General features: G+C 41.2%; 1 pseudogene; it reads right to left on the reverse strand.

Annotated features, from left to right (window-relative positions):
- The window catches only part of LOC126203240 (uncharacterized), a 41,386-nt pseudogene extending 15,337 nt beyond the window's left edge, over nt 1–26,049 (reverse strand).
- Between the last annotated feature and the right edge of the window lie 231 nt (nt 26,050–26,280).

Consider the following 26,280-nt stretch of genomic DNA (forward strand, 5'->3'; position numbering starts at 1 on the left):
ATCTGCCTCTGCCTGGCCCACTGCGTCTCGCGTATTTATTCACTTCAGTTTACTGGAGGTGAACGACATCACGGTCATTGCCTCGTCTGTCACGTTGAAAAGCTTCTCGAAGAATCTTCTTAACGTCGGTCGTTGGCTCTTGGAATGTAGGTGAGGGCTTTTGATCCCATGTGACGACTGAGAAACACGTGAGCCGGTCATTGCCTCTTCTGTCACGTTGAATGGCTTCTCGAAGAATCTTCTTTACGTCGGTCATTGGCTCTTGGGATGTAGGCGAGGGCCTTTGCTCACATACGACAACTGAGAAACACGTGAGCCGGTCGGGCGATGCCCTGACGGCTGAATCGACAGCGCCCGCTTATGTGGAAGTTGCTGACTTCACGGTCATTGTGTCCTCTGTTCCGCCGTTCGGCCCGCTGTTTGCGAGTATGTAACTCTCTAAACTAAACCAAGTTTTTCATTTATATTCTAATTTCTAGTTCACTTAGATTTCACTAATTTATTTACTTAAGTAGCACTCAACAGTACACAACATGGTTTATTCCTTAGAACAGAGGATTTTTCTGGTGTTGGAATTCCACCGCCTAGAACACAGTGTTGTTGCAACAAGACGAAGTTTTCAACGGAGGTTTAATGTAACCAAAGGACCGAAAAGCGATACAATAAAGAATCTGTTTGAAAAATTTCAACGGACTGGGAACGTGACGGATGAACGTGCTGGAAAGGTAGGGCGACCGTGTACGGCAACCACAGAGGGCAACGCGCAGCTAGTGCAGCAGGTGATCCAACAGCGGCCTCGGGTTTCCGTTCGCCGTGTTGCAGCTGCGGTCCAAATGACGCCAACGTCCACGTATCGTCTCATGCGCCAGAGTTTACACCTCTATCCATACAAAATACAAACGCGGCAACCCCTCAGCACCGCTACCATTGCTGCACGAGAGACATTCGCTAACGATATAGTGCACAGGATTGATGACGGCGATATGCATGTGGGCAGCATGTGGTTTACTGACGAAGCTTGTTTTTACCTGGACGGCTTCGTCAATAAACAGAACTGGCGCATATGGGGAACCGAAAAGCCCCATGTTGCAGTCCCATCGTCCCTGCATCCTCAAAAAGTACTGGTCTGGGCCGCCATTTCTTCCAAAGGAATCATTGGCCCATTTTTCAGATCCGAAACGATTACTGCATCACGCTATCTGGACATTCTTCGTGAATTTGTGGCGGTACAAACTGCCTTAGACGACACTGCGAACACCTCGTGGTTTATGCAAGATGGTGCCCGGCCACATCGCACGGCCGACGTCTTTAATTTCCTGAATGAATATTTCGATGATCGTGTGATTGCTTTGGGCTATCCGAAACATACAGGAGGCGGCGTGGATTGGCCTCCCTATTCGCCAGACATGAACCCCTGTGACTTCTTTCTGTGGGGACACTTGAAAGACCAGGTGTACCGCCAGAATCCAGAAACAATTGGACAGCTGACGCAGTACATCTCATCTGCATGTGAAGCCATTCCGCCAGACACGTTGTCAAAGGTTTCGGGTAATTTCATTCAGAGACTACGCCATATTATTGCTACGCATGGTGGATATGTGGAAAATATCGTACTATAGAGTTTCCCAGACCGCAGCGCCATCTGTTGTTGAAAATTGTAACTACTGTAATTTCGAAAGTTTCTCTGCCTGAAAATGTACTGTTGTCCCAAGCATATTGCAACAAACGGTGTATTTCTATCGCTGCTCGTTTAGTTTTTATTGCCGTTTCAAATATACCGGTCATTTTTGAAACACCCTGTATGAAAGATGTGGTGAATATTTCATTCTCGCGGACGTGAGATCGGGAGTGAACGCGCTACATAGAATCTATCTAGATCGGATCAGATATAGATCTCCTTCCAAGTCTAAAGAAAAATTCAACATGATAGCTAAATTTCATACGCAGTATAACATATGGTGTAACACGCACCAAGTGCAAAATCATAGCGGCCCCTATTTTTCATTGCAGACTTTTCGAATTTTGCGTAGTGCCTTACTAAAATGTGTATACCACAATAAGTATAACGATTAGCGAAATGATGGGCACTTCGTCACGAAGTTGACATACAAGGCTACAAGCAAGGTAAAAATGAAATATTTTTACTGAATAGTTTCCATATAGTCGTTGGAGAAAGATTGCAGTGTGCGCTCACTTCGTTTCTGTCAGCGCAGATGAACATTCTGTTTTCTGCTGAGGTTTTTTTTGTACTGAAAAGTACAAAGTATGATGATTCATTGTGGTGAGAGACGTTTATTAGGTTTACGAGAGATTCCGTTAAAGCATGTATACGTAATGGTAATAGATTTGATTACTGAGCATAGTTAGAAAATCTGCTAACATTTTAGATGTGACCTAATTATTTCGAGGACTAAAATTTTATTCTAATTATTTCGTACGAACAGCCAAGTATTCATATCTATTACCGAACTAATTGCTCCGAAAGACAAAGAGATGATTTCCGAACCGAAAGTGTCGCTTCAAGTTATTGGAAGTACTGAGCTATGTTTCAAAGAATAAATTCAAAAGATGAAATTTAACCTACAAAATTTTCTCATTCCGAAATTTCCAATGCTTTTTTCTGAGATTTCTACAATTTCAGTGTTCGTATAGCGCACAGGAAATTGTTAGGTTGAAACAATTTAATATTTTCTTGGTCTTTCTCTATCAAGTAATCGTCCGACGCCTAAACTTTGTAAATTCTAATAGCTTTTCGGTAAAATGAGTTTACAGTACACAACGAGTCTGTTCAGTCATGCCACACTTAAAGAGGTGGGTACAGAAACAGAAATGAGTGGTTGCCCCAATTTTCTTCAAGATAAACCAGACGTCACATTGGTGAATGATGACCGAAAGAAAATCCGAAAAGTTTGTACAACTTTAAAAATTATTTAATTGACTTTTTTACTGTGCAAGGGAAATGGATCCTATTCCAGGAAAGAAACATCATTCAAAACAGTGAGTGCTAGTCTATTTTCCTATAAAAAATAATTTCGATATCATCAGTCGGCATCTTTACGACCATTGTTATCTGAGATGTAACACGAGTTCCCGAACTAATAGCCCTGAAAAGTGCAGTGAGTACTATATATGACGTCTGAACCAAATGCGTGATAAAATATTAGCTCCGTGCACTGCAAAGCAAAACGGAACGATGCGCTCACCCAAACCAGAGTTTTGGTAACGGACGAATCTGAACCACAAGTTATTGAAAATGTAGCCTTTGCATCTGATTTAGCGTTCTCTAACTTCTGTGTTAGCCCCATGTAAACAAATTTGTGGACATCAAAAATTATGACAATCATAGTGAAATGTTTCCCAGACGTAAAGAGGAACCTAACATGCAGTTGGACTGTAACTTCGAAATAATTCTCCATGTCTACGTATTTCAAAGACGAATTCATCAAATGAAGAACGTCACTCAAATCTGGCTTTGTCATGGATTTATTTCTTGTCAACCAGTCTACACTGACATGCGAGCTTGTAGGAGGGTTACCTTTTCTTCTAAAGATATTCTTTTCTAACTATTTAAGCGTAGACTTAAGTTCAAAGAAATAGTTTCGACAGAAATTGACAGATTTATACCAAATAAATTAAAAAGACCTCCCACGGTATACAAAACATGTGAGAATGCTGTTGCAGAAGCATCTAAATAAGCGTGCCAAACTTAAAAGAAAGCAAAATCTCCAAGACAGGTGAAGTTTTACAGAAGCTCGAAGTTGAGCGGGGATTTCAGTGCGAGATGTTCAATAGTTTACACGACGAAACTCTGACGCGACATGTGGCAGAAAACCGAAAAATATTCCGGTCGTACGTAAAGCAAACCATCAGCAAGACACATTAACTGCATGGTAGCGATGGTAATGTTACCGATGACAGTGCCACTAACAGGATGTTACTAAATACGGTTCCCCGAAATGCCCTCACCAAAGAAGACGAATAAATATTCCAGAATTCTAATTACGAACTGCTGCCAACAAGAGTAATTTAGAAGTAAATATCCACGACGCAGCAAAGCAACGCAAATCAGTTAATAAAGGCATGTATTCCGTCCCAGATTGTATACCAACTAGATTTCTTGCAGAATACGCTGATATAATAGGTCCATACTTAGCAGTCACATAAACTGCTCGCTCGACGTTGAGATCCGTGCCTGAAGACTGGATAGTTGCACAGGTTACACCAATACTCAAGGAACGAAATAGGAGTAATCCGTTGAATTACAGGCTCATATCAATGACATTGATTTTCTGTGGGATTCTGGAACGTATACTATGTTCAAACCTTATGAATTATCTCGAATGAAATGATCTATTGACACCTAGTCAGCACGGTTTCGGAAAATATCGTTCTTGAGCAGAACAATTAGCTCTTTGTTCTCACGAGGTAATGAGTGCTATCGACACCAGATCTGAGACTGATTCCATGTTTCTGCATTTCCAGAATTCAGCAGCATTTCAAATAGTGGCAGGTGACCCTCTAAATATCCTGATTTGCATCAGGCATATTTCAGTACATTGATAAGCCTTGGCGAAGAGAATTGATTATGTACGTGTGACCGCAGCTCGATTATATTGTTTCTCAAGTGTAGATACATGATAACCATGCAATAGAACTATATCTGAAAATCTTCTCGCAAAGTTCTCCTGACATCGAAAGTCCTATATATCTCACGACTGTACCTATGCCGTCGAGTCCTTTGAGATCACAAGATGTACAAAGGGCGTTCTAGAACTTTTGCACAGGCGTTTCTAATTTTTTTATTTTTTGCAGGAGAGGAATGAATTTTTTTGTGAACATACTTGGAACATTTAGCTATACATTGAGCCTACTCACTGTAGCCTCCATCAGCTGTGACGCATCTGGCCCAACGTTCTTTCCATGATGTAAATGCACTTTGGTAAAATTCTGGGGATTGACTTTTTCACTATCTCTTGACACCGGAAATAAGGTCTTTCTCACTATCAAATGTTTTACAGCGCATGTTGGCCTTCAGACGACCAAAGAGGTAAAAATCAGACGGAGCCAAGTCCGGACTGTAGAGAGGACGAGGAACGATTTTCCAACCCATTTTCTTGATTTTCTCCTGCGTCACAATGGCTGTATAGGATTTGGCATTGTCCTGGTGTAGTCTGATGAGCTGACCCTGAAGCTGCGGTCTGTGGGTCTTGTGGCACGCCGCAGCTTGTCCAATGACAAACAGCGACAGTCCCGGTTAATTGTGGACCCAGGTTCCAAAAAGTCAATGAAAATGACACCACACTGATCCCAGAAGAAGGAGGCCATTACCTTTCGGTCTGCTGTTCGTGAAAGTCTTGGTGTCTTCTTCCGGGGGGAACCCGGATGACGCCACTCCATGGACTGGGTTTTGCTCTCAGGTTCGGACAAAAACAACCATGTTTCATCCTGGGTAATGATGCCGTCAAAACACTGTTTCCACTCTTCAGTAAAGGTCTTCATGAAACCCTCGCACACATTCTTCCTCATCGTTTTCATTTCTCTTGTCAGTAATCTAGGTACCCAAAGGGCACAGATTTTTCTGTACCCTAATGACTGTACCAGTGATATCACACTACCCAATGACAAAAGATTCATTTCAGCATGCTGTCGTGTCATCACACATCTGTCATTTTGGATGATTTGATCAATGGTCTCCCTATTCACATCAATCACTGATGTCGATGGTCTACCGCATCGTGGGTTGTATAGTAGAGAGAAATCACCTTCTTTAAACCTCTGAAACCACCACTGGATACTGCTGCGATCCACTGCGTCCTCCCCGAAAACAGGGAGCAACTTCCTGTGAATCGATGTGGCAGAGTCATCGCCGGTCTTGAAGAGGAACTCCATCACCGACCGTTGTCGCAATCTGACATCAACTTCATGGTCCATTATGGCTCACCTGCAAATAAAAGAAAATACTTTTATATACCACACCAACTTATAGATAAATGTTCCAAGTATGTTCACAATAAATTTCATTCTCCTCCTGCAAAAAATAAAAAATAGACGACTCTGTAAAACTTTTTGAACGCCCTTTGTACATGTTCCTTGTCCTCAGGTGCAATGCTCTATGCGATTCCCTCAGAGTGACAGCACCAAGACTCTAACAATAACACAGATTTTCCTCCTTCGCTGGGAAATAAAATATCTTCAAAATATTTTTTCCCTTGTCAGACTTATTTTTACCAGAATTCTATGCTGTCAGAAGGTCATTTGGTTCTTCAAAGAGAGATTCGCGAATTCTCGTTCCAAACACACCTTCAGTGTCTTTTAAAATGACGAAAAGGCGGGTGGTCAGAGTGAAAAATCCGGTTTGAGCAATATACCCGAGGACAAAAACTTGTACATCTGGTGATCCCAAAGGACTCGACGGTACAGGTATAGATGTGGAACGTACAAGGCTTTCGATGTTCGAGGAACCTTATGAGAAGATTTTGAGATCTAGTCTGTTGAATGATTTTGATACCAGTCTCCACTTGAGAAAAAATATAATTAAAAGCTGCAGACACTGGTACATTATCAGTTCTATTCGCCAAGGCTTACCAATGTACTGAAATATGCCTCATACAAATCAGGATAATTAAAGGATCACAAGCGACTATTTTAAAGCCTGCTGAATTTTGTTTTATATTGTTTTCTCTATCGTGTATATTATAAGATGAAATTTCATTTATTTTATGGGCATGGCGCAAGAAAACGTTATGTTTTAAGCATTGTTTACAGATTATCGTTATTGTAATTATTATGTATCACAATAATGAGCTACTTCTTGTTTTCATTTAACAAAATACATGTACATGAACTGCAAACTAAAAAACAAAAAAAGACTGTGAAACGTAAAATAACAATTTAAAACATAAATAAATATAAGCAAAATAAAGAACTAGACTAATAATGAATGTTTAGGTATTTTAATTAGGTATGCTGAAAATACTCTGATAGCACATTGTGTACAGCTCATTTTCCAAAAATGGTATTTCGGAAATCAGCTTTGTTACATTCTGATGTAAGTTGCCTGAAAGCCTCTTCAATTTACTTTGTAACAAAAGTTTTCATTTTTCAAAATTGATTAATGGTGGTAGGGTATTTTGCTGAATTTCAATTTATAACGTTTTCAAGAACGTTAATTACGTATCAGCTTTTATATGAGAAACAGTTTTATGTATCACCATTCCGAAGATATTCCTTCCAAAACTGATACGTCAAATTACCTTTCGGGGTGTATTTTACCCGTTAAAAGTGAAACTGGGTACAAACAAAAAAATACATGTAGCATTATTTTGCCCCCTCTAAACTACCGAAAGGTTTCATCAAGATTGCTTAATCACATCTGGAAATGTTCCCTTGTCAGATGTGCGACTGGATTCGGAATTTTCTGTTAGAAAGATGCAGTCCATAGTAACTGACGGACAGACATCGAGAAAAGCAGAAGTGATATTTGGCGTGCTCCAAGGAAGTATTGTAGACCCTCTCGTTCTGAATATATAAGGATGGTGCATATGTTCGTAGCGGTTACATGTAACAGAGTTTTTAATCACAAATAATATATTCTCCTTCACTATTTAGAACAATCTGCAAATACTGGGATAACTTTTAGATTCCGTGACTGTAGAAATCACGTGGTTTTGAGGCAAAGAACTCGTCGAGCCATGTTCGGAGAATATTTTCAGCCGTAAAGGCGGTTCCTTTAAGACTGTTCGAGAGAAAGCGGGAAAAATGAATATCTGAGGGCGCGAGATTGGGTGAATAAGGTTCTAACATTCTGACACCGCGCAGAATGTTAGAGAATGGCGACCCTGCCAGGATGGTAAAATACCATGATTGAAGGCCGACCACATGCCTAACTAGGTCAGAAAAATATCCTGTTAAAATTTTTTTTTGAAAGGCATAAATAGCTGCAGTAGCTGCAGCGATAGATAGTAAGAAAGTATTCAATAGAATGTGAGACATTCTAGCAGAGACAATAGCATAATTAAGTTATGAATTTTAAAAATTGTTAGAATTAAGTTTTCTCTCCAATGCAAGCGCACAGGTGGCGGATACATCGTTGACAAGTTGGTTGTGACCCAACAAGTAAGTGAATTGATTGTCAAGTCGTGTGTGCAAAAAGTTTACGAAACGCGTGAGATCGTATGAGCGCATGTTGATGCGAAGTAGGGCGCGTGAATTGCTTTTAAAACAGAAAATAAGGGATTCGGGAAGATTAACAATGGCAGATCGAGACCTTGACCGAATTGAGGTAGAGACCCAGCATGAAAATGGACAGAGAATAGAGGACAGTACAACAGTCAATGCAGTACCGCGAGAAATAGGACATATAACGCACCCTAACGAGGATAATTAATGTACGTCAAGGCATAGAAAACGTAAATCACCATAGGACAGAGGAGCAGGAAAGTAGAGAGACAGCCGATGAGGATTCAAACTTGCGTCTTGAATATGTAGAACCCATAGTACAAGTAATCAGAGCTCCCTCACCACAGAGTACAAGGAATGCGAGCATAAACGTGTCACAGCACAGTTCAATGCAATCGGTTGCGAACCAACACTTGGGCGAAAACACAGAGCGTAGGACGTCGGAAGAAAACGCAATAGGACCCACCAATCTGGCAGAATTATTACAACAAATTACGGAAACCATGACAAGGCAAAATAAAGAAATAGCGAACCAAATTCAAATTCAGAATGCAGAAACCACGAGACAAATGCGTGAGATTAAAGAACAAAACAAAAAAAAATTCAGTTACACCTAAGTCATATTGAAGACGAGGAAAAAGAATCTCGAGAAGTGATAGGAAACTTAAGAACAGGTCACAATCAATTGAGAACAGACATTGACAAGTTACAAGCGGACGTACAAACATTGCGTAATGACATTCAGGACGAGATCAAAACATTACGTAACAACACCCAGGGAGAAGTCAAGAAACTAGAGAAACAGATAAACGTAATTACTAGACAAGCAGCAGGTACAGCGCGTGAAATTGTTGAAAACAGTGTGTTACACAAACGTATCACAAAAGCAGCGCTGAAAAGATATGATAACCCATAGTCAAAATAGAAGCGCAAACGAAGCGACAATTTCAGAAATTGCGAACAGAGTTGTTGCAAACCATTGAAGAGCGTAGTGAACAGAATCGAACAAGCACTGAGTCTGCAACCACATCCGTATGTGTAAAATCACCGGAAAAACAAGCAATTAACGAAGATATCATGCATTTTCGATTCCAATCACAGGGGGAAAATAACATACGTGAAATCAGACAGCCTGCACCGCAACAAACACGTTTCGAAATTCTTGATGAACAAACGGCACCACAAACACATGTGCAGAACCACAAATGTATGTTTCAAGACAGTTTGGATCGTGCAATGAAGCAGCAAGGTTAGCCAGACAAGATACCGAACCAATATCTGACAATGGAAAGCCAGGTCGCGAAGAGTACAGTGCAATGCATTCAGCTACACGTTCAGAACCGATGGAAGAAAATTATTGCGTACCATTCCAATGATACTACACAAGGGTAGACGAAAGTTACAGTGGACAATATCCAACGGATCTACCACAACCGGAAAGAACGACGGGAGAAATGATCAGAAACAAAAGTGGCGAAGAATCGCTAATTTCATATGGAACTATGCCGAAGTACGACAACGATCATTTCCTCACAGTCAGAAAATTTCAACACTTTCGAGAAGGAAACTCATTACATCCACGAACTTTTATTGATCAATTCCGAGTAGGATTACCAGAACACTGGACGCTAGCACACAAATTAGACTTTATATGTGCACACATGTCGCAGAAAACGTGCAGAATGTTGCAGCGACATGCCGATCGTAGGAAGATTTCAGAGAGAAGTTTCTCTCACGATATTGGTCCAGCGAAGCACAGAACAGAGTGAAGTACGAATTATTACAGAACCCATATTTTGAAAATTCAGGGCTCTAGCTTTTAACATGGGGTGGGGGGTGGTCCTAGCGGTTATCTGGCGACGTGGGTGTCCGTCCCTTATCGTAGGGCCTTCTAGCTTAACACGGTTCTGCTCTCGGCTTCTCTTCTCGTTTCTCCCCTCGGAGCTGCGTCTGTCTCACGGTGGGAAGGTATGACATGCATTTAGGCATTCTTGCGTTAGTCTGTGGTATTCCACTTGCTCACTCGTTACTCGTATTACTTTGGTTAATTTAATGTCACGATTTATTCGGAGCTATGTGACATACTACTGGATTTGCTTATCATGTCAGGGTTTTCATGGAAGGTGTCGGATTTGCGTGACACCTTACAAGGTGGGTGCGGAAAGACTTCCAACCCAACTTCTTGTCAGTCTAGAGGAATACGGGCGGACGTTATCGTGGACCAGTACCATTTCGTGCTGTCTTCCTGGTTGTTGTTCTTGGATGGCGTCTGCAAGACGTCTCAGTTGTTGATAATAAATGTCAGCAGCGATGGTTACACCTCAGTGAAGCAATTCGCAGTACACCACAACACACGTTATATTTTGTGGGTGCACGCAGCTCCTCTGCGGGTAGTTGCTGCTTTGTTTGGGCTCAGGCGTTCCTTTCTTTGCTTTACGTTAGCATAAAGGCACCATTTCTCGTCGCCAGTAACGATACAGGACAGCAATGGTCGGTGATGTTCACTAGCCATTTGATGTCGAGCAAGCAGTGACGCACATATGGACCAACCGTTGATTTCTGTGATTTTGGTTTAGTGCATGCGGTGCCCACTAACCAGATTTTGTAACATTCACCGTTGCATGCAAATGTCGCACGGTGGTGGAATGATTAGAGTTCTTCACATTTGCTAGTTCTCGAGTACAATGACGTGGATCATTGTGGATTAATGCGTTTGCACGATCCTCGTCGAAGCCCGAAGATCTTTCTGAGCATGGAGATTCACTAATGTCAAAACAATCTTTCTTAAAACGAGAAAACAATTTTCTTGGGGTGAGCTGTTCAACGGCATTATTTCCATATACGACGCAAATGTTTCTGGCTGTCTCCGCAGCAGTCGCCCCTCTACTGAATTCAAGCAGAAAAATGTGTCGGCAACGTTCCAATCTCTACTTGGCTCTCATTTTTCTAGTGTCCACAGCTCAATCCACTATCTCCAAATGACAAAATATAATCTCAAATAGTAACAGTGAACTACAAAAAAATGACAGTCGGTAAATAAACTCGTAGTAACTGGAACACCAACACGCAAAACAAAAACGCTATGAACTTACGCATGAACCTAATATATAAACGATTTATGAAACAATCTGAGCAGCCATCTTAGATTATTCGCAGATAATTCTGTCATTTACCACCTAGTAAAGTCAGCAGATCAAAACCAATTGCAGAATGATTTAGACAAGACATCTGTGTGGTGCGGAAAGTGACATTTCACATTAAAAAAATGGAAAGTGCGTGGTCATCTGCATGAATACTAAAAGAAATTTCAGTTACACGATACATTACACAAATATACATAGAAGTAATAATTACGAAGAATTAATTTGGGAACGATCACAAAGATAATAATGTAGAGTCGGAGATTCAAAGATAGCGGTTTTTTTTGTACTGGATGGGATCCTTACCACATAAGATTGATGGAAGTCATCGGAAAAGTACAAGAAGGGCAGTTCGTTTTGTATTATCGTGAAAAAAGGAAGGGATATAGTATGCGAGTTGGAATGGGAGTGATTAAAATGTTTTTGTTACAGCGAAATCTTTTCACGAAATTTCAATGTCCAGCTTTCTCAATCTTGCACCATTTATTAAATTACAACCAGACGACGCTCTACTGTCCGCAGACAAGCGCAATAAAATTCGTACCTTTTTGAGAGTGGACGTTGTAAACGATCGAACTCAACGTCAATTTCTGTTTTTCTGAACACGCTTCCTGCGGAAAATTTGCGTGGTGATCTTGTTCTCTAGGTTGGGCTACACTGTACAGTGGGTGTCAGATTTACTTTCTACTTTGGCCTTGTTTCACATACCTTTATTTCAGATACCTACTTTAAGTTCACACTTCAGAACATTCGTACCAAGATTCTGTCAGCTCCTACAGTTCAACAGCACGGCCATTGGGGTTCCCGATATCACTGTAATGGAGAATTTTCAATGTCTTCACATATTATTAGGAAACGATTAAGCGCATCAAAAAGTGATAAAAACTGCCATCTATTGACGAAGTTATGGACCAACAGAACAGAATTTGCAGTAGAGCCTATCCAACGCAAACATCACTAAAAATACAATTAGTCCTAAAAGGCACGTTAACGATACTTGATTGTTCTCTAATGGCTGTTAAAGGGTTCAAGAAAGCAGGCAATTATTTGTGGTTGTACTCGTAATTGCGCATTTACCCACAACCTATTTTTCCGACACTATGACGTTTCCAATGCTAGATCATTTCCTGACACACATGCGTGAACGAGAGATAATCAGCAAATCCGCTACGTACGCATTCTGAACGGAAAGCCGCCTCGTGGTTCCCGAATGCGGGAATGCGGATGTGAAATTGTGTACAGTCCAGCGGGTCGCCTTTTGTTAGTTTTCCTCTAAGGCTGAGGACAAATTGTAAGTTACTAGAGACTAATTTCATCAGAGCCAGAAATGCAATTACGTCTCATAAAGTCACCGTCTGCATAACGGGTCGCTGCGTCCTCTGGATAGACAAATGAATGTCTGTGTAGCAGACCTCGCTGGCGACTACTGCAGTATATTGCACAGCTCGCGAAATCAGCAGTGGAACTGAATGCAATACGGACAAGGTCATACTTTGTCTCCTGTAGATCCGAGGTAATTTAACAATTCACAGATCTGCAAATAAAATTTAGAATGGACGACTGATAGCTGGAATCTATTATTTACAAATTTCGTTTTGCTTAGGCATGTAGGGATTAACAAAATCTGAAATTACATCTAGTAATCTAAGAGTACCAGAAAAAGTGAAGAATATAGCGCGTCTTCATCGACTCTGCAAAAATCAAACTACTGTAATACACGTATTACGTCCCAAACACCTATAATAATCCACATACTCCCAGTTCAATTAACTGAAACATTAAAAGAGGTAGAGCCCACACTCGATCAAAACCTCACTGCTCACCAAAAATAGAAAGGCCACATGAGCTAAAACGTTAAAAGGCGAACATCGCGAGTAAATCATTCTACACAATTGCAGCATTGGCCTAAGTTCCCCTCCACAAGAATGAAAATAAAAATTTATTCTGATGCACAATGTGTACTCTGCCACAAGCTATGTAGTTGCTTGCATAACCTATTTTGGATGTCGATTCAGCACAAAGTTCCGTGCGACTCAAAGAAATAAAAAGACAATCAAGTTACTGAAGTGTACAAATAATGTACTTATACAGGGTGATAACCGCTGTACGTGAAGATTTCGTTAACAGGTATCATATTGAACACAACATCAATGTGATTACATCTCGACTCAAAGGAAAAAATAAAAGATATCTATGACTATGGTGAAAGGCACAGCAGATTACATATGGCAACTATGGATGTTAAAAAGGAATGCTGTTGTCATTACGTCACAAACTTGAAGCCGATGTCCGCCATCTTAAGTAGCCCAAAACATTTGGTTCACCGCATTCATACCACCATGGTTAACTTCCTCGTGACGTCAATACGACCTGCCAAACCTAGATTCGACCGTGTTGGGTGCTGTGACTGTGTGGAGACGTGTTTTTCATCAGAAATGCCAGCTTACGTTGTTTATGGCTGTACTAATCAATTCCATAGTAGTCTAAACGTTAGAGAAATCACATTTCGCTCGTAAGTGGAGCCGTTCAAGCAATATTTTCTTTTGTATACATGAATTATGGTTGCACTGTTTACTTTTATCGTAGTGGTTTTGTTTCTGTCATTTGACATTAGATTTGCCTTGCTTTACTCAGTATCCACGTGTCCGTTCTTTCTCTTCTTTCTTGTGTTTTTCATTGCCTTCCACACAGAAAACGCTCCGACATCCGAGCCACACTGTATCAACGGTCTCGTCCCCGCACAACACACTCTGATTGTTAGGGCAGTACCTCATACACTAAATTCCTCCCGCTGATAATTATTCAGTGTTCACATTTTCCCCCCTTTTGAAAGATTCTGGCTAGAACAGCGGTCATGTATATCTGAGTTTTCTGTGTGCGATTGTATGAATGTTCATGTGTGCTGTGAGGTAACGGGCGAGTTGTGGCGCCCTGAAAATATTCTAAGTTCGGAGTTGGCGTGGGCGCACGGGCCGCTCGGCAAGCCGGTGCTCGTCAGCAACCGTGTGGTGCTAAACATTAGCCGGAGCAAGAGGGGTAGCGCCAGTACATGGTCCAGGCCGACAGTGTGGCTGGGAATTCCATGTTGACGCTGTGTCGAGGACTGTGCTTTGTGTCGATGAAGGAGATTTGTATGCCGGGAGTGCCAAAGACGACGGACTTTGTGAAACCTTAATGGCAGACATTTCACAGTTCATGTAGAAATTAATAGTCAGAGGAATCATGATAACTTAAAAAGAAACATGTATATTACCATCATTTTAACGACGATTCTGATGGTGTAATCATATTTTCAATATATTTATAAATTTAAAGTTTAATATCTGACTAAATTATACAAGTAACACCCAGCAACGAATTTCCAAAATATAAACGGTTCATCCGATTTTGTCGATCGACATTTCTTTAGAAACTTAAACTGGTATGAATCACAGGCATGTAACTTGAATAGTACCTGGGTTATTGGAGGTCAAAGTGGCCGATTACTATTGACCGCGTCAGGCCATAAGCTCTCCACAGTCACACGAATAAACTGTAGCAGCATGCTTATAAATATATTTATTCATCTATGTCTTTGTTTATATCTGATATATACTAGTCATGAAGAAATTGGTCAAATATTTATTGTGTTTTAGAAAGCACAGAGACATTAGGCTACTGGTCTACTTTTGCTTCTATTCTCTTCATATATGTTTATTTAATTTGTTTATGTGTTTAATAATGTGTGTTAGAGCGTGTTTATGGTTCAGCTATAGGAATATTTATTTAATTTCAAGTTATTTAAACGTTAATCCAATATTTCGTATGTGTTTCAATATGTTTGTGAGTGTGCGTTGGCTTCGAGACTTGTCGGGAGCGCTCTAACCAAACACAGCGCTCGTTACTATGGTAGGCGACTATGGAAGTCAATATACAGACTGTATGGAAGTGGGGGAGGAGCATCGGGTCGCACAGGACACTGGGGAGTGCTGGACGGGAAGGCACGACGAACGGTCGCAAGAAGTACTTGGAGTGTGTTGAGCAGTTTTCGCATGGTCGCGGGAGATAGAAATATTTCGTAGTGCCGACTTGTACACTTGTGAGATTTCTGTGGCTTCTGCAGTGAAGACGTAATATGCGTTTAGAAGTGGATATCTCGCGAGCTTTGTTGTTGTTCATAACTAATTACGTGAAGTAGGAATCTATTGTTTCCCTGTTATTCAACTTATATTTTGTTTAACTGCTGGACCATAGACACCAGTAAGTGTTTTGCAGAAATAAACGGCATTCTTAAAAGTATTTCTGCCATCGTACTCGTCATTTAAAGTCGTTAAATAGGACCTGCAGATTTTAATTGCAACCTTTCATTTATAAATTTCTATGTTACATTCAAAATTCGCAATTGCCCAGTGATAGGAAACTTCGACCATTCGATTCACGTGTCTACTCATATCGTATACTGTAGACTCAGCAGTATTCTGGCATGTAATGCGGCAACTACATATCCCAGCCCCTAGACAACGAAATCAGCCAAAACTTTTAATATTTCAACTCTGAGTCTGAGGGTATGTAGTTGAGGGCCACATTTTTTTATTTGAAAGCCCGCAGTACATTGCTGTCTCTCTGCAGAAGGCTTTGGCTGAAAACTTATGTGAACACTCTTTTCGTTGTGCCTGCCTGCTGATCGTCATACGAGTAGCAATCTATTCGTTTCGCATTGTAGTTATTTCCTCATGAAGTTTGTTGTAAATAATCCACTGTACTTCAACATGAACAATGCTGTACATACATTTAATACCAGAAGCATAAAATGACATTCATTAGCCACATTAAGGTGGTTGACTGTAGCACAAACAGGGGATCACAATGCTGCAACCAAAAGTTTTGATAATTTTGTCTTTGATAACCCGTCCTCTTCCACAGAAGATCATCATGTTGATGATTAGCAATTACTAACAGCTTCCTTTCTTTAATTAGAAAACGTAGAAAATTAGCAAATAATCAGCATGGAGGCATATTTACAAAAAAAATAATGCCAACATATAATGACTCGTTCCACATCATTACGATATATCGTGAAAATGATAGATGGAACATGAAACCAACTAACTAAGTAACTAATTAACTATTGGTATGTGACAGAACATGGCATAGGCTTACATACTTTGTAAATCTCAAACTGAAATTCAAAATTAGAGTCAAGCAGATGATCAGCTCCCCACCTTTTTGTAGTTTCTTCAGTTTTAATCTACAGTTCATAACCAATAGATTGTGGTCAGAGTCCACATCTGCCCCTGGAAATGTCTTACAATTTAAAACCTGGTTCCTAAATCTCCGTCTTACCATTATCTAATCTATCTGAAACCTGTCAGCATCTCCAAGCTTCTTCCATGTATACAACCTTCTTTTATGACTCTTGAACCAAGTGTTAGCTATGATTAAGTTGTGCTCTGTGCAAAATTCTACCAGACGGCTTCCTCTTTCATTTCTTACCCCCAATCCATATCCACCTGCTACGTTTCCTTCTCTCCCTTTTCCTACTGCCGAATTCCAGTCACCCATGACTTTTAAATTTTCGCCTCCCTTCACTATCCGAATAATTTATTTTATTTCATCATACATTTCCTCAATTTCTTCATCCTCTGCAGAGCTAGTTGGCATATAAACTTGTACTACTGTGGTAGGCGTGTGCTTCGTATCTATCTTGGCCACAAAATGCGTTCACTATGCTGTTTGTAGTAGCTTACCCGCATTCCTATTTTCCTATTCATTATTAAACCTACTCCTGCATTACCCCTATTTGATTTTGTGTTTATAACCCTGTAGTCACCTGACCAGAAGTCTTGTTCCTCCTGCCACCGAACTTCACTAATTCTCACTATATGTAACTTTAACCTATCCATTTCCGTTTTTAAATTTTCTAACCTACCTGCCCGATTAATGGATCTGACATTCCACGCTCCGATCCGTAGAACGCCAGTTTTCTTTCTCCTGATAACGACATCGTCTTGAGTAGTCCCCGCCCAGAGATCCGAAAGGGGCACCATTTTACCTCCGGAATATTTTACCCAAGCGGACGCCATCATCATTTAACCATACAGTAAAGCTGCATGTCCTCGGGAAAAATTACGACTGTAGTTTCCCCTTGCTTTCAGCCGTTCGCAGTACCAGCACAGCGAGGCTGTTTTGGTTAGTGTTACAAGGCCAGATCAGTCAATCATCCAGACTGTTGCCCCTGCAACTACTGAAAAGGCTGCTGCCCCTCTTCAGGAACCACACGTTTGTCTGGCTTCTCAACAGATACCCCTCCGTTGTGGTTGCACCTACGGCACAGCTTCTGTATCGATGAGGCACGCATGCCTCTCCACCAACACACCAACAGCAAGATCCATGATTCACGGGGGTGGGGGTGGGGGAGGGGTGGGGTGGTGGGGGGAAGAAACTGGTACACCTGCCTAATATCGTGTATGGTTCCCGCGAGCACGCAGAAGTGCCGTGCCGCAATACTACGTGGCATGAACTAGACTAACGTCTGAAGTCATGTTGGAGGGAACTGACACCATGAATCCTGCAGGGCTGCCTACAAATCCGTAAGAGTACGAGGGTGTGGAGATCTCTTCTGAACAGTACATTGCAAGACATTCCAGATACGCTCAATAATGTTCATGTCTGGGGGAGTGTGGTACCCAGCGAAAGTGTTTAAACTCAGACGAGTGTTCCTGGAGCCACTCTGCAGTAATTCTGGACGTGTGGGGTGTCGCATTATTCTGCTGTAATTGTCCAAGTCTGTCGGAATGCACGATGGACATGAATGGACGCAGGTGATCAGACAGGATGCTTACATACGTGTCATCTTTCAGAGCCGTATCTAGACGTATCAGGGGTCCCATATCACTCCAACTGCATCCGTCCTACACCATTACAGTGTCTCCAGCAGCTTGAGCAGTCCCCTGCTACTTGCAGGGTCCATGGATGCATTAAGTTCTCTCCATACCCATACATGTCTTTCCGCTCGATACAATTTGAAACAATACTCGTCCGACCAGAAAACGTATTTTCAGTCATAAATAGTCCAATGTCAGTGTGAGGGGGCCAGGCGAGACGAAAGCTTTTTGTCGTGCAGACGTCAAGGTTACAAGAGTGGGCCTTCGGCTCCGAAAGCCCATATCGTTGATGTTTCGTTGAACGGTTCGCACGCTGGCACTTGCTGATTGCCCAGAACTGAAATCTGCAGTTATTTGCGGAAGGGTTGCATTTCTGTCACGTTGAACGATTCTCTTCAGTCGTCGTTGGTCCCGTTCTTGCAGGATCTTTTTCCGGCGCAGCGATGTCGGAGATTTGATGTTTTATCGGAGTCCTGATATTCACGATACACTCGTAAAATGGTCGTACGGAAAATGTCCTACTTCTTCGCTACCTCGGAGCTACTGTGTCTCATCGCTCGTACGCCAACTATAACACCACGTTGAAACTCACGTAAATCTTGGTAACCCGCTATTGTAGCAGCTGTAAGCGATCTAACAACTGTGCCAGACACTTGTCTTATAAAGGCGTTGCCGACCGCAGAGCCGTATTCTGCCTGTTTAAATATCTCTGTATTTGAATACTCTTGCCTATACGAGTTTTTTTGGCACTTCACTGGCCGCGGTGGTCTAACGGTTCTAGGCGCTTAGTCCGGAGCCGCGCGACTGCTACAGTCGCAGGTTCGAATCCTGCCTCGGGCATGGATGTGTGTGATGTCCTTAGGTTAGTTAGGTTTAAGTAGTTCTAAGTTCTAGGGGACTGATGACCATAGATGTTAAGTCCCATAGTGCTCAGAGCCATTTGAACCATTTTGGCACTTCACTGTATATAATCAGCAACATTAGTTGACGTAGCATAATAAAAATTTAAGTGAAATATTACGGATGATTGTGTGGAGCTTGTGTAAAAACAGCGAGAACAATTTCTATTAAATCTATATTGAACCAAAACTAGTAAAAACAATGGAGATTTCAATAACAATGTAAGCTTACACATGACCATTCTCTAAAGGCACAGAATGGGTGACCACTCTTTACCGAAGGTACAAGAGCGCTAACTCTTACATTAATTATAATTACAACAAGTCATTGAAAAACAAATTGATGTAGAGTATAAGAGAATACAAAGAAAGAATATGGGAAGAAAAACATCCATGTGAGCCAGAATACGTATCGAAAAATGTACAAATGAGCAGTGTGGAAGTTATCAATTCAACTACAATGAAGTAACACCTGGACACACAACCTATTTTCAGCCAGTAATTAACCCCGCTCTAATACGAGTTGTCAAGAAAGATCTTTTTAAACTTTTTTTGAAGCTTGCTAATTCTGTCAGACTGTAACCTCCCAACAGTAAAAATTAATTATATCATTCACATTCAATGTAACCAACAGTAAAAAAATAATATGTATAACATCCCAACAGTAACAATATATTATGTATATATAACATTCACATTTTTAGTGTAACCTCCCAACAGATAAACTTCGTAACCTACCAACAGTTTATTATTCCGTAACCTCACAATAATAAGTTGACTAACCTCTCAATAAAATTGTGGCTCACTTATAACCTTTCAATAATTAACTGACTGTGAATCTAAACTGGTAAATTTGGACGTCAGCAGTGCTGCGTCATGGCTCTGAAAGATCATTCTGAATAAACTGAAAACTCTTACCTCAATAAGGTCGCCGGATAAAAATAAGAAATTTTTCTGGCACAGCCCAGTGCAATGCTGGCCGATAGATTTGTCATGTATAAAAAGAAACAACAGATTTTTCTTTGCAATAATCTGGATAACCATGGATTGGAGAAATTAGTAAATTCTAGAAATTGAGATGATGATTTATAAGAAAACATTTACATGGGACTTGATATAACAATAGTACATATGCGCGAGGCTGCTTTTACCTTATACTACAATGCTCAGGCACCGCCATCGCTCCCCACGACCGGCCCAGCCAACTCGATACACCAGACTCCTAGCTACTACTTACTCCTACTGCTACAGACACTGCTCTTACTGCAGTCGACACTGCTCTCTCGTCTGAGATTCTCTTATAGCTTACATATCGCGGGCAGTGCGTGAGCAATCCATCGAAATTCCATCTGCTTGAGTGCGCTAGCAATAAATTCCTTAGTCACGGACCTCTTACAAGACTTTAACTGGTTATTAATGAAAGCGTTTTGGGTCAGACCAGTTCATTCTTCTTCTGAAACAAATTTAACAGCCCAGAGTTAACGTTTCTATCATTTCTATCTGAGCAGAAGCCATTGCCGCTTCTAACTCAGGTGTATGTTAGTGACTATAATATTCAGGGGTCAAGTAGATCCTGAGAGTTTTTCGTTAGTCTTTTGCTTTTGCTTCTCGCAAGCTTGAACCTTGTTACAGAAATATGCTCCGGTCATTCAGGCCGAAGCATTATGTATTCAATTTCATCATTCTCTCCTATAGTTTACATCATTCTGTATTTTGCTGGAGGTTGTGCACATAATTTGAATCTGTTCTCGGGTTATGGTATCATTCGAAGTGGTTCAGTAGTTTGCATCCTGGATTCGCATTCGGGAGACCGACAGGTCAAATCCTCATCCCACCGTCCAGATTTAGGCTCTCACCATTTCCTTATTCGCTAAAGACAAAGCCCGGATAGTTCCTTTGAAAAGGACACGGCCAATTTCCTTCCCCATCGTTTCGTAATTCGAGCCTGCGATCCGTCTCCTCTTTGAAACCACTCCATTCATCAAATAACTTGCAGAAGTATTATCAGCAATTAGTCATTTTCATAATTATCTAAGTACAGCGTTTACAAAGAGGGGCCAAAATCCCCACTGCACACTGTTCAACTATAAAATGGTCACTATCATACTTTTGTAATTTCTAAATGATCTTTCATGTGATTTTTCACAGTGATTGATGTTCAGTTATACAAGCTATGTCTGCCTTTTATTAGCTGCGAAACTTTTTGTAGATGTGAAATGGTTACTTATTCTTTTTGAAGGTCGCATTCCGTTGCGAAATTGGTCATGAATTTATTTATAAAAGGGCGTAGTTTCATTAAATCAGGGCTCAGAGGTACTACTTGCATTGATAGTGCAATTTCCCGAAATAATAGACTGCTTGCAAATTGGCGACAACTGCCATAATCCTGAACTCTCATTCTTTTGATTGCCTTACTAATTACAGTAGGAATTTCTTTCGGTTTATATCTTATTTTGTTAGTGCTTAACAAATTTACATCGTACGTATTGTGGGTTACAAGCTGCGATATTAATTGTTTTTGTTATGAATAAATTGGAAGCTACTTAAATTAAGGAAAACTCAATATTATTCTAAAATTTTCAGTTTTTGGAGTGAATAACTAATGAATTTCTTTTCTGGGTACTTGAATAATGAGTGGAGAGAATTCTAGAATGCGTGTGGACAGTTAATTAATCTTTATGGCTGCAGTGCAATAACATTACCTTTGATTATTTTGTTTTGTTAAGTAGATTCTTTCGTGGAGGTTTTTAACTATTGGAGAATTACATTACTGTGGGAACTACGCTTGTATGTATCTATTTTTTCAATTATATGTTGAATTTATAATTATATCTTGTGTTGAATGCTACAACCATTACACAAGACACACATTTCATAAAATATGGCGGTATTTTATGTTGTGTCGTCCGAGGAGAAAGGTACCAAGACAAGGTTGGAACCTAATGGCGAAACGAAAAGCAAGGACAGGGGCTGCCAGAAGCAACGATGAATGAGCGAGTCGGCGTAGACACGCCCAGATGAGTTCCCTTACGCCAACGCATCAGCTCACTTACTTGCGTGTTAGCCCAGTGCCGTTCATCCCAGTCAGTAATCATCGCCGAAGATGGCAGCAGCGTCTCTCCACCGAGCCAGCAGTGCGATATAGCTGACGACCTCTGCATAAATGTTCATTGTCAGTTCCACTTCGAGAAAAGACTCGTATCTTTGTCTGCATCAAGCCACACAATATTCAGTGGCAGTAATAAAAACTGCCATTCCTGTGAACATGGGCTGTTAGTAAAGTATTTCGTCTCTTTCAACGTGTGATACAGAGATCTAATATATTATATGCTTTGGTATTAACTTAGCCTTCTCTAGGTACTGACGAATGCTATTTCGTCCGCTCTAACACAGTATGATTCTATGGAAGAAAGGGTACTGCTGTTATGTTGTGAGGTCTGCTGAAGTTGAACTGGCGAGTATTTTACTGAAACCTGTATTTCATTTAAATCTTTTCTTACTTTCTAGTGGTTACCTTGAATTAAGTATGATCTTTACGTCCCGTTGATGTGTACATTATTTAGAAGGAACTTTTTATATCTTGTTCTGTTGAACTTGAGGGAATTTCTTCTGTGTGGTATTGTAGGAAGAACTGTGTCTTACACTGATCCGTCAGAACATTATGACCACAGACCTATTATAAACTCGTCCAGGCCATAGCAGCATCACCGGCGAGGAATGACTGCTAGACAGACACATACACGGTGCATGTAGTTTCAGTAAGGGTGCTGTCCGTGTGTAGAATGAGGAAGGCACGCAATCTGAGTTTTACCGTGGACATATTATGATTGCCCGGAGGGTCTGCTCGACCATTTCGGAAACTGGACGACCTATCGAGTATTCGAGGAGTGACGTGGTTAGTGTCAAACCAAGGTGAAACCACGTCCTGACGTCGTGGTGTTGGGCAGCCACCCCACTTTGCAGGTGTCGTACGGTGGGTAGACTGGTAAAGCCGGACAGGCAGCGAATTGTGGCGAAACTAACATCAGACTAATATTGGGCAGAGTACCAGTGTATATGAACAAAGTGCACCGAACACTTCAAATCATGGGCCTCCGCAGCTGACGACCTATGCTTGTGCCGTAGGCAACAACGACTGAAATGGGCACGTGACCATCGGCACTGGACGTCAGCGTAGTGGCAGAGCGTTGCACGTCTCATAAATCCCGTTACCTTCTTCATCGTGCCAATGGGAGGGAGCGAATCTGTCATCTTCCAGGGAAACAGCTCCTTGACGCGTGTACTGCGGGACAGAGACAAGCTGGAGGCGGCTCCGTTATGTTGTGGAGAACATTCGTGAGGGCAACCATCGGTCCAAAGGAGCACGCGCAAGGCACCATGACGGTCGAGGAGTATAGTGCACTGGCTACCGACCACTTATACCCCTTCATGGCGATCATGTTTCCAGATAATGCGTCATGTCACAAGGCCAGGAGTGTGATGGAGTGGTTCAAGGAACACAGTGGCGAGTTCCAATTGATGTGTTGGCCTCCCAACTCACCAGATCTGAACCCGATCGAACACATCTGCGATGTGACAATGTGGCGTCAGAACTCATCGCTCCCCTCCCCGGAATTTACGGTAATCAGGTGACTTACATGTGCAAATGTGACGCCAACTCCATCCAGCGACCTGCCAAGGTCTCATTGCTTCCATGCCAAGACGCGTCGCCGCTGTTATCAGTGCCAAAGGTGGACATACCGGCTGTTAGATAGGTGGTCAAAATGTTCTGGCTGATTAGTGTATACCTTATCCGGAAGTGTAGTGAAGTATTTTGGATTACAATATCATGGGATATTGTTGGCAGGAACTTTACAGTGTTTATGGGTTAGTGGAATGGTTAAGATTTCGTTGAAATTTTCTGCCACAGTGAAAAATTCTTTTGTGAAATCACATGCTTGCGGTTCATTTTCTGAAATAGTGAGAATAATTTTAGGTTATTACACAGTGCAGGTAACATTCTTTGAATTTCATTCAGTGTTAGCGTAAAGGAATTTTTTTTCTTTGAAGTGTTCTGGAGTGTTCAAATCAGTGTTTTTGTCAAAGTTTTCATTTTTTTGGAGTGTAATATTTGTGCTTGAAGTACATGCATCAAATTGTTTGGGTATACCTTTCAAAATCTTATATTTGCTCACTGGATTTGCGGTTGCTGTGTGGAATAAAAATGTGGCTTTGCAAGGCACCTATTACAAGTCAGTTATTCAAATGCTCTTAGTGGGATTCATCTGTCGAGTTCAAATGGCATATACAATAAATGATTTCATTGTAATGTAAGGAGTAGGATGATTTTGCTTTACAATTCAGTGTTTTAAACTTGTCGAACATTTGGAGAAAATATTCCCTCGCGACCTCCCTAGATAGATACACACACACACACACACACACACACACACACACACACACACACACACACACGCACAAACATACACCCTACAGAGTATAACACACTGAAAATTGGAGGAAGGTTGAGCTTGATTCGTTTTCGGATGTTTAGGTGGCGCTGAATGCACTGAGAAATCTTTTTTTCCTCTAGTCAAAGTATATTTAATTTTCAGTAAACGGCAAACTGCAGTTTGAAAATATTTACGTCTAGAAGTGACTTGCAAGGGATATTTTTCTATTAACAAGCCTCATCACAGACAATAAAACGCACACACGTAACAACAAATATTAAATACAGACAGCACAACAGAAACAAAAGACGAACGCAATGCACCGTGGTAGTTCTCAACACTGTATATAGTAAACACACACAAGCGACGCCCATTAAACAGTGAAAGTCTAGTGTTCAGTTGAAATGTGTTCGAAAACGCCGAAAATCGCATATGCCGTTGTATGGAGACCAACTAAGTAGAACTCGACACGTAGAATAATGAAATCACAATATCGTAAGCAGAGCCAAGTAGCAGTTTTACCTTATGAAATTTGCTTCCAAAAAGTTCTTTCTTAGACAAAGTAACAAAAAAACTGGAATATACTAACATATCTTAACTACTATTTTACGCAGTTAAGTATATATGAAACAGACACATATTAAGAGCCACTGAAGTTGCTTCCTAAATTTGCATGGAAAAAAGTAGCGTGCCATTTAGTTGCATTGGTGGGTCACATGTCCAAGAATATTTTTTAATGTTTTGACATGTGCTCAGGTAAAATTTTTTCAATACTCCGCTTGGTAATAGAAAATGGCCGAAAGTGCAATAGTGGATTTAATGAATGAAGAGCTTTTTCAGCCGAAGGCGAACGTGATATCCTGTAAGACAAGTAATTTCTAAAAGTACTCGTACGTATTTTTTTTAATTTCTAGATTGGAATTTGCTACGGCATTGAAATTGCACACGAACTCTTGAATTCACGCTGTACATATTTCCCAAAGGAGACCTCTGAACGTCCAAGATTAAATTCCTCGATTTCATCTTAGGCTGCTGATTTCAAGTGACATGTAGGGTGTACCTGAAATGAATGTAGAAAATGAGAGGGCTAATAGAGTGGGTCATATGAAGCATATTTCACTTAGCTACACAAGTCCACATCCCTTAGCGTACGGCGCTTGGCGTCTTTGAACAGTGACGCGCGCCACCTAGAGGGTACGAAGACCACATGCCATCCGATCCGTCATAGTAACAGGTCTGCAGGGAAACGTTTTCAACTTATTTGTAGCATCTAGGTCAATGAGAAGTCGGCGTGAAGTTTCATAACCTTTATTTGAAAACGAATACAAAAGTACTCGAAATTACATCCTCCTGGTTGAACGCATGCCGTGCAAAAACGCTGGAGCGACTGTCTCACTCTTTCAAACATTCCTGGCAAAGTGGCAACAGCATCGGAGGCTGCCATAGTGCGCGCTACCAGCTCTTCATCGGGCTCAATGGGTGTTTCATAGTCAACGAATTTCAGGTGGCCCCAGGTGCAAAAATCAATGGGCGTCATGTCGGGGGAATGTGCATGCCATTTTCCACTGGCCCACCGCGCCCTTTCCAGTTCTCGCCAAAGGTTTCATCCAACTACATTCGCACTGCATGTGTGAAGTGGGCAGGTGCAACGTCGTGCAGGTACCACATTAGCTGTCGCACGATGAGTGAAACATGTTCCAATGACTGAAGTATCTGCTTGGTTCAGTCGCCAGGGTAACATGTATGGACCGACCAGATTATTGCCTAC

This window comes from Schistocerca nitens, chromosome 1, assembly GCF_023898315.1.
Source record: "Schistocerca nitens isolate TAMUIC-IGC-003100 chromosome 1, iqSchNite1.1, whole genome shotgun sequence".
Classification (NCBI taxonomy): Eukaryota; Metazoa; Arthropoda; class Insecta; order Orthoptera; family Acrididae; genus Schistocerca; species Schistocerca nitens.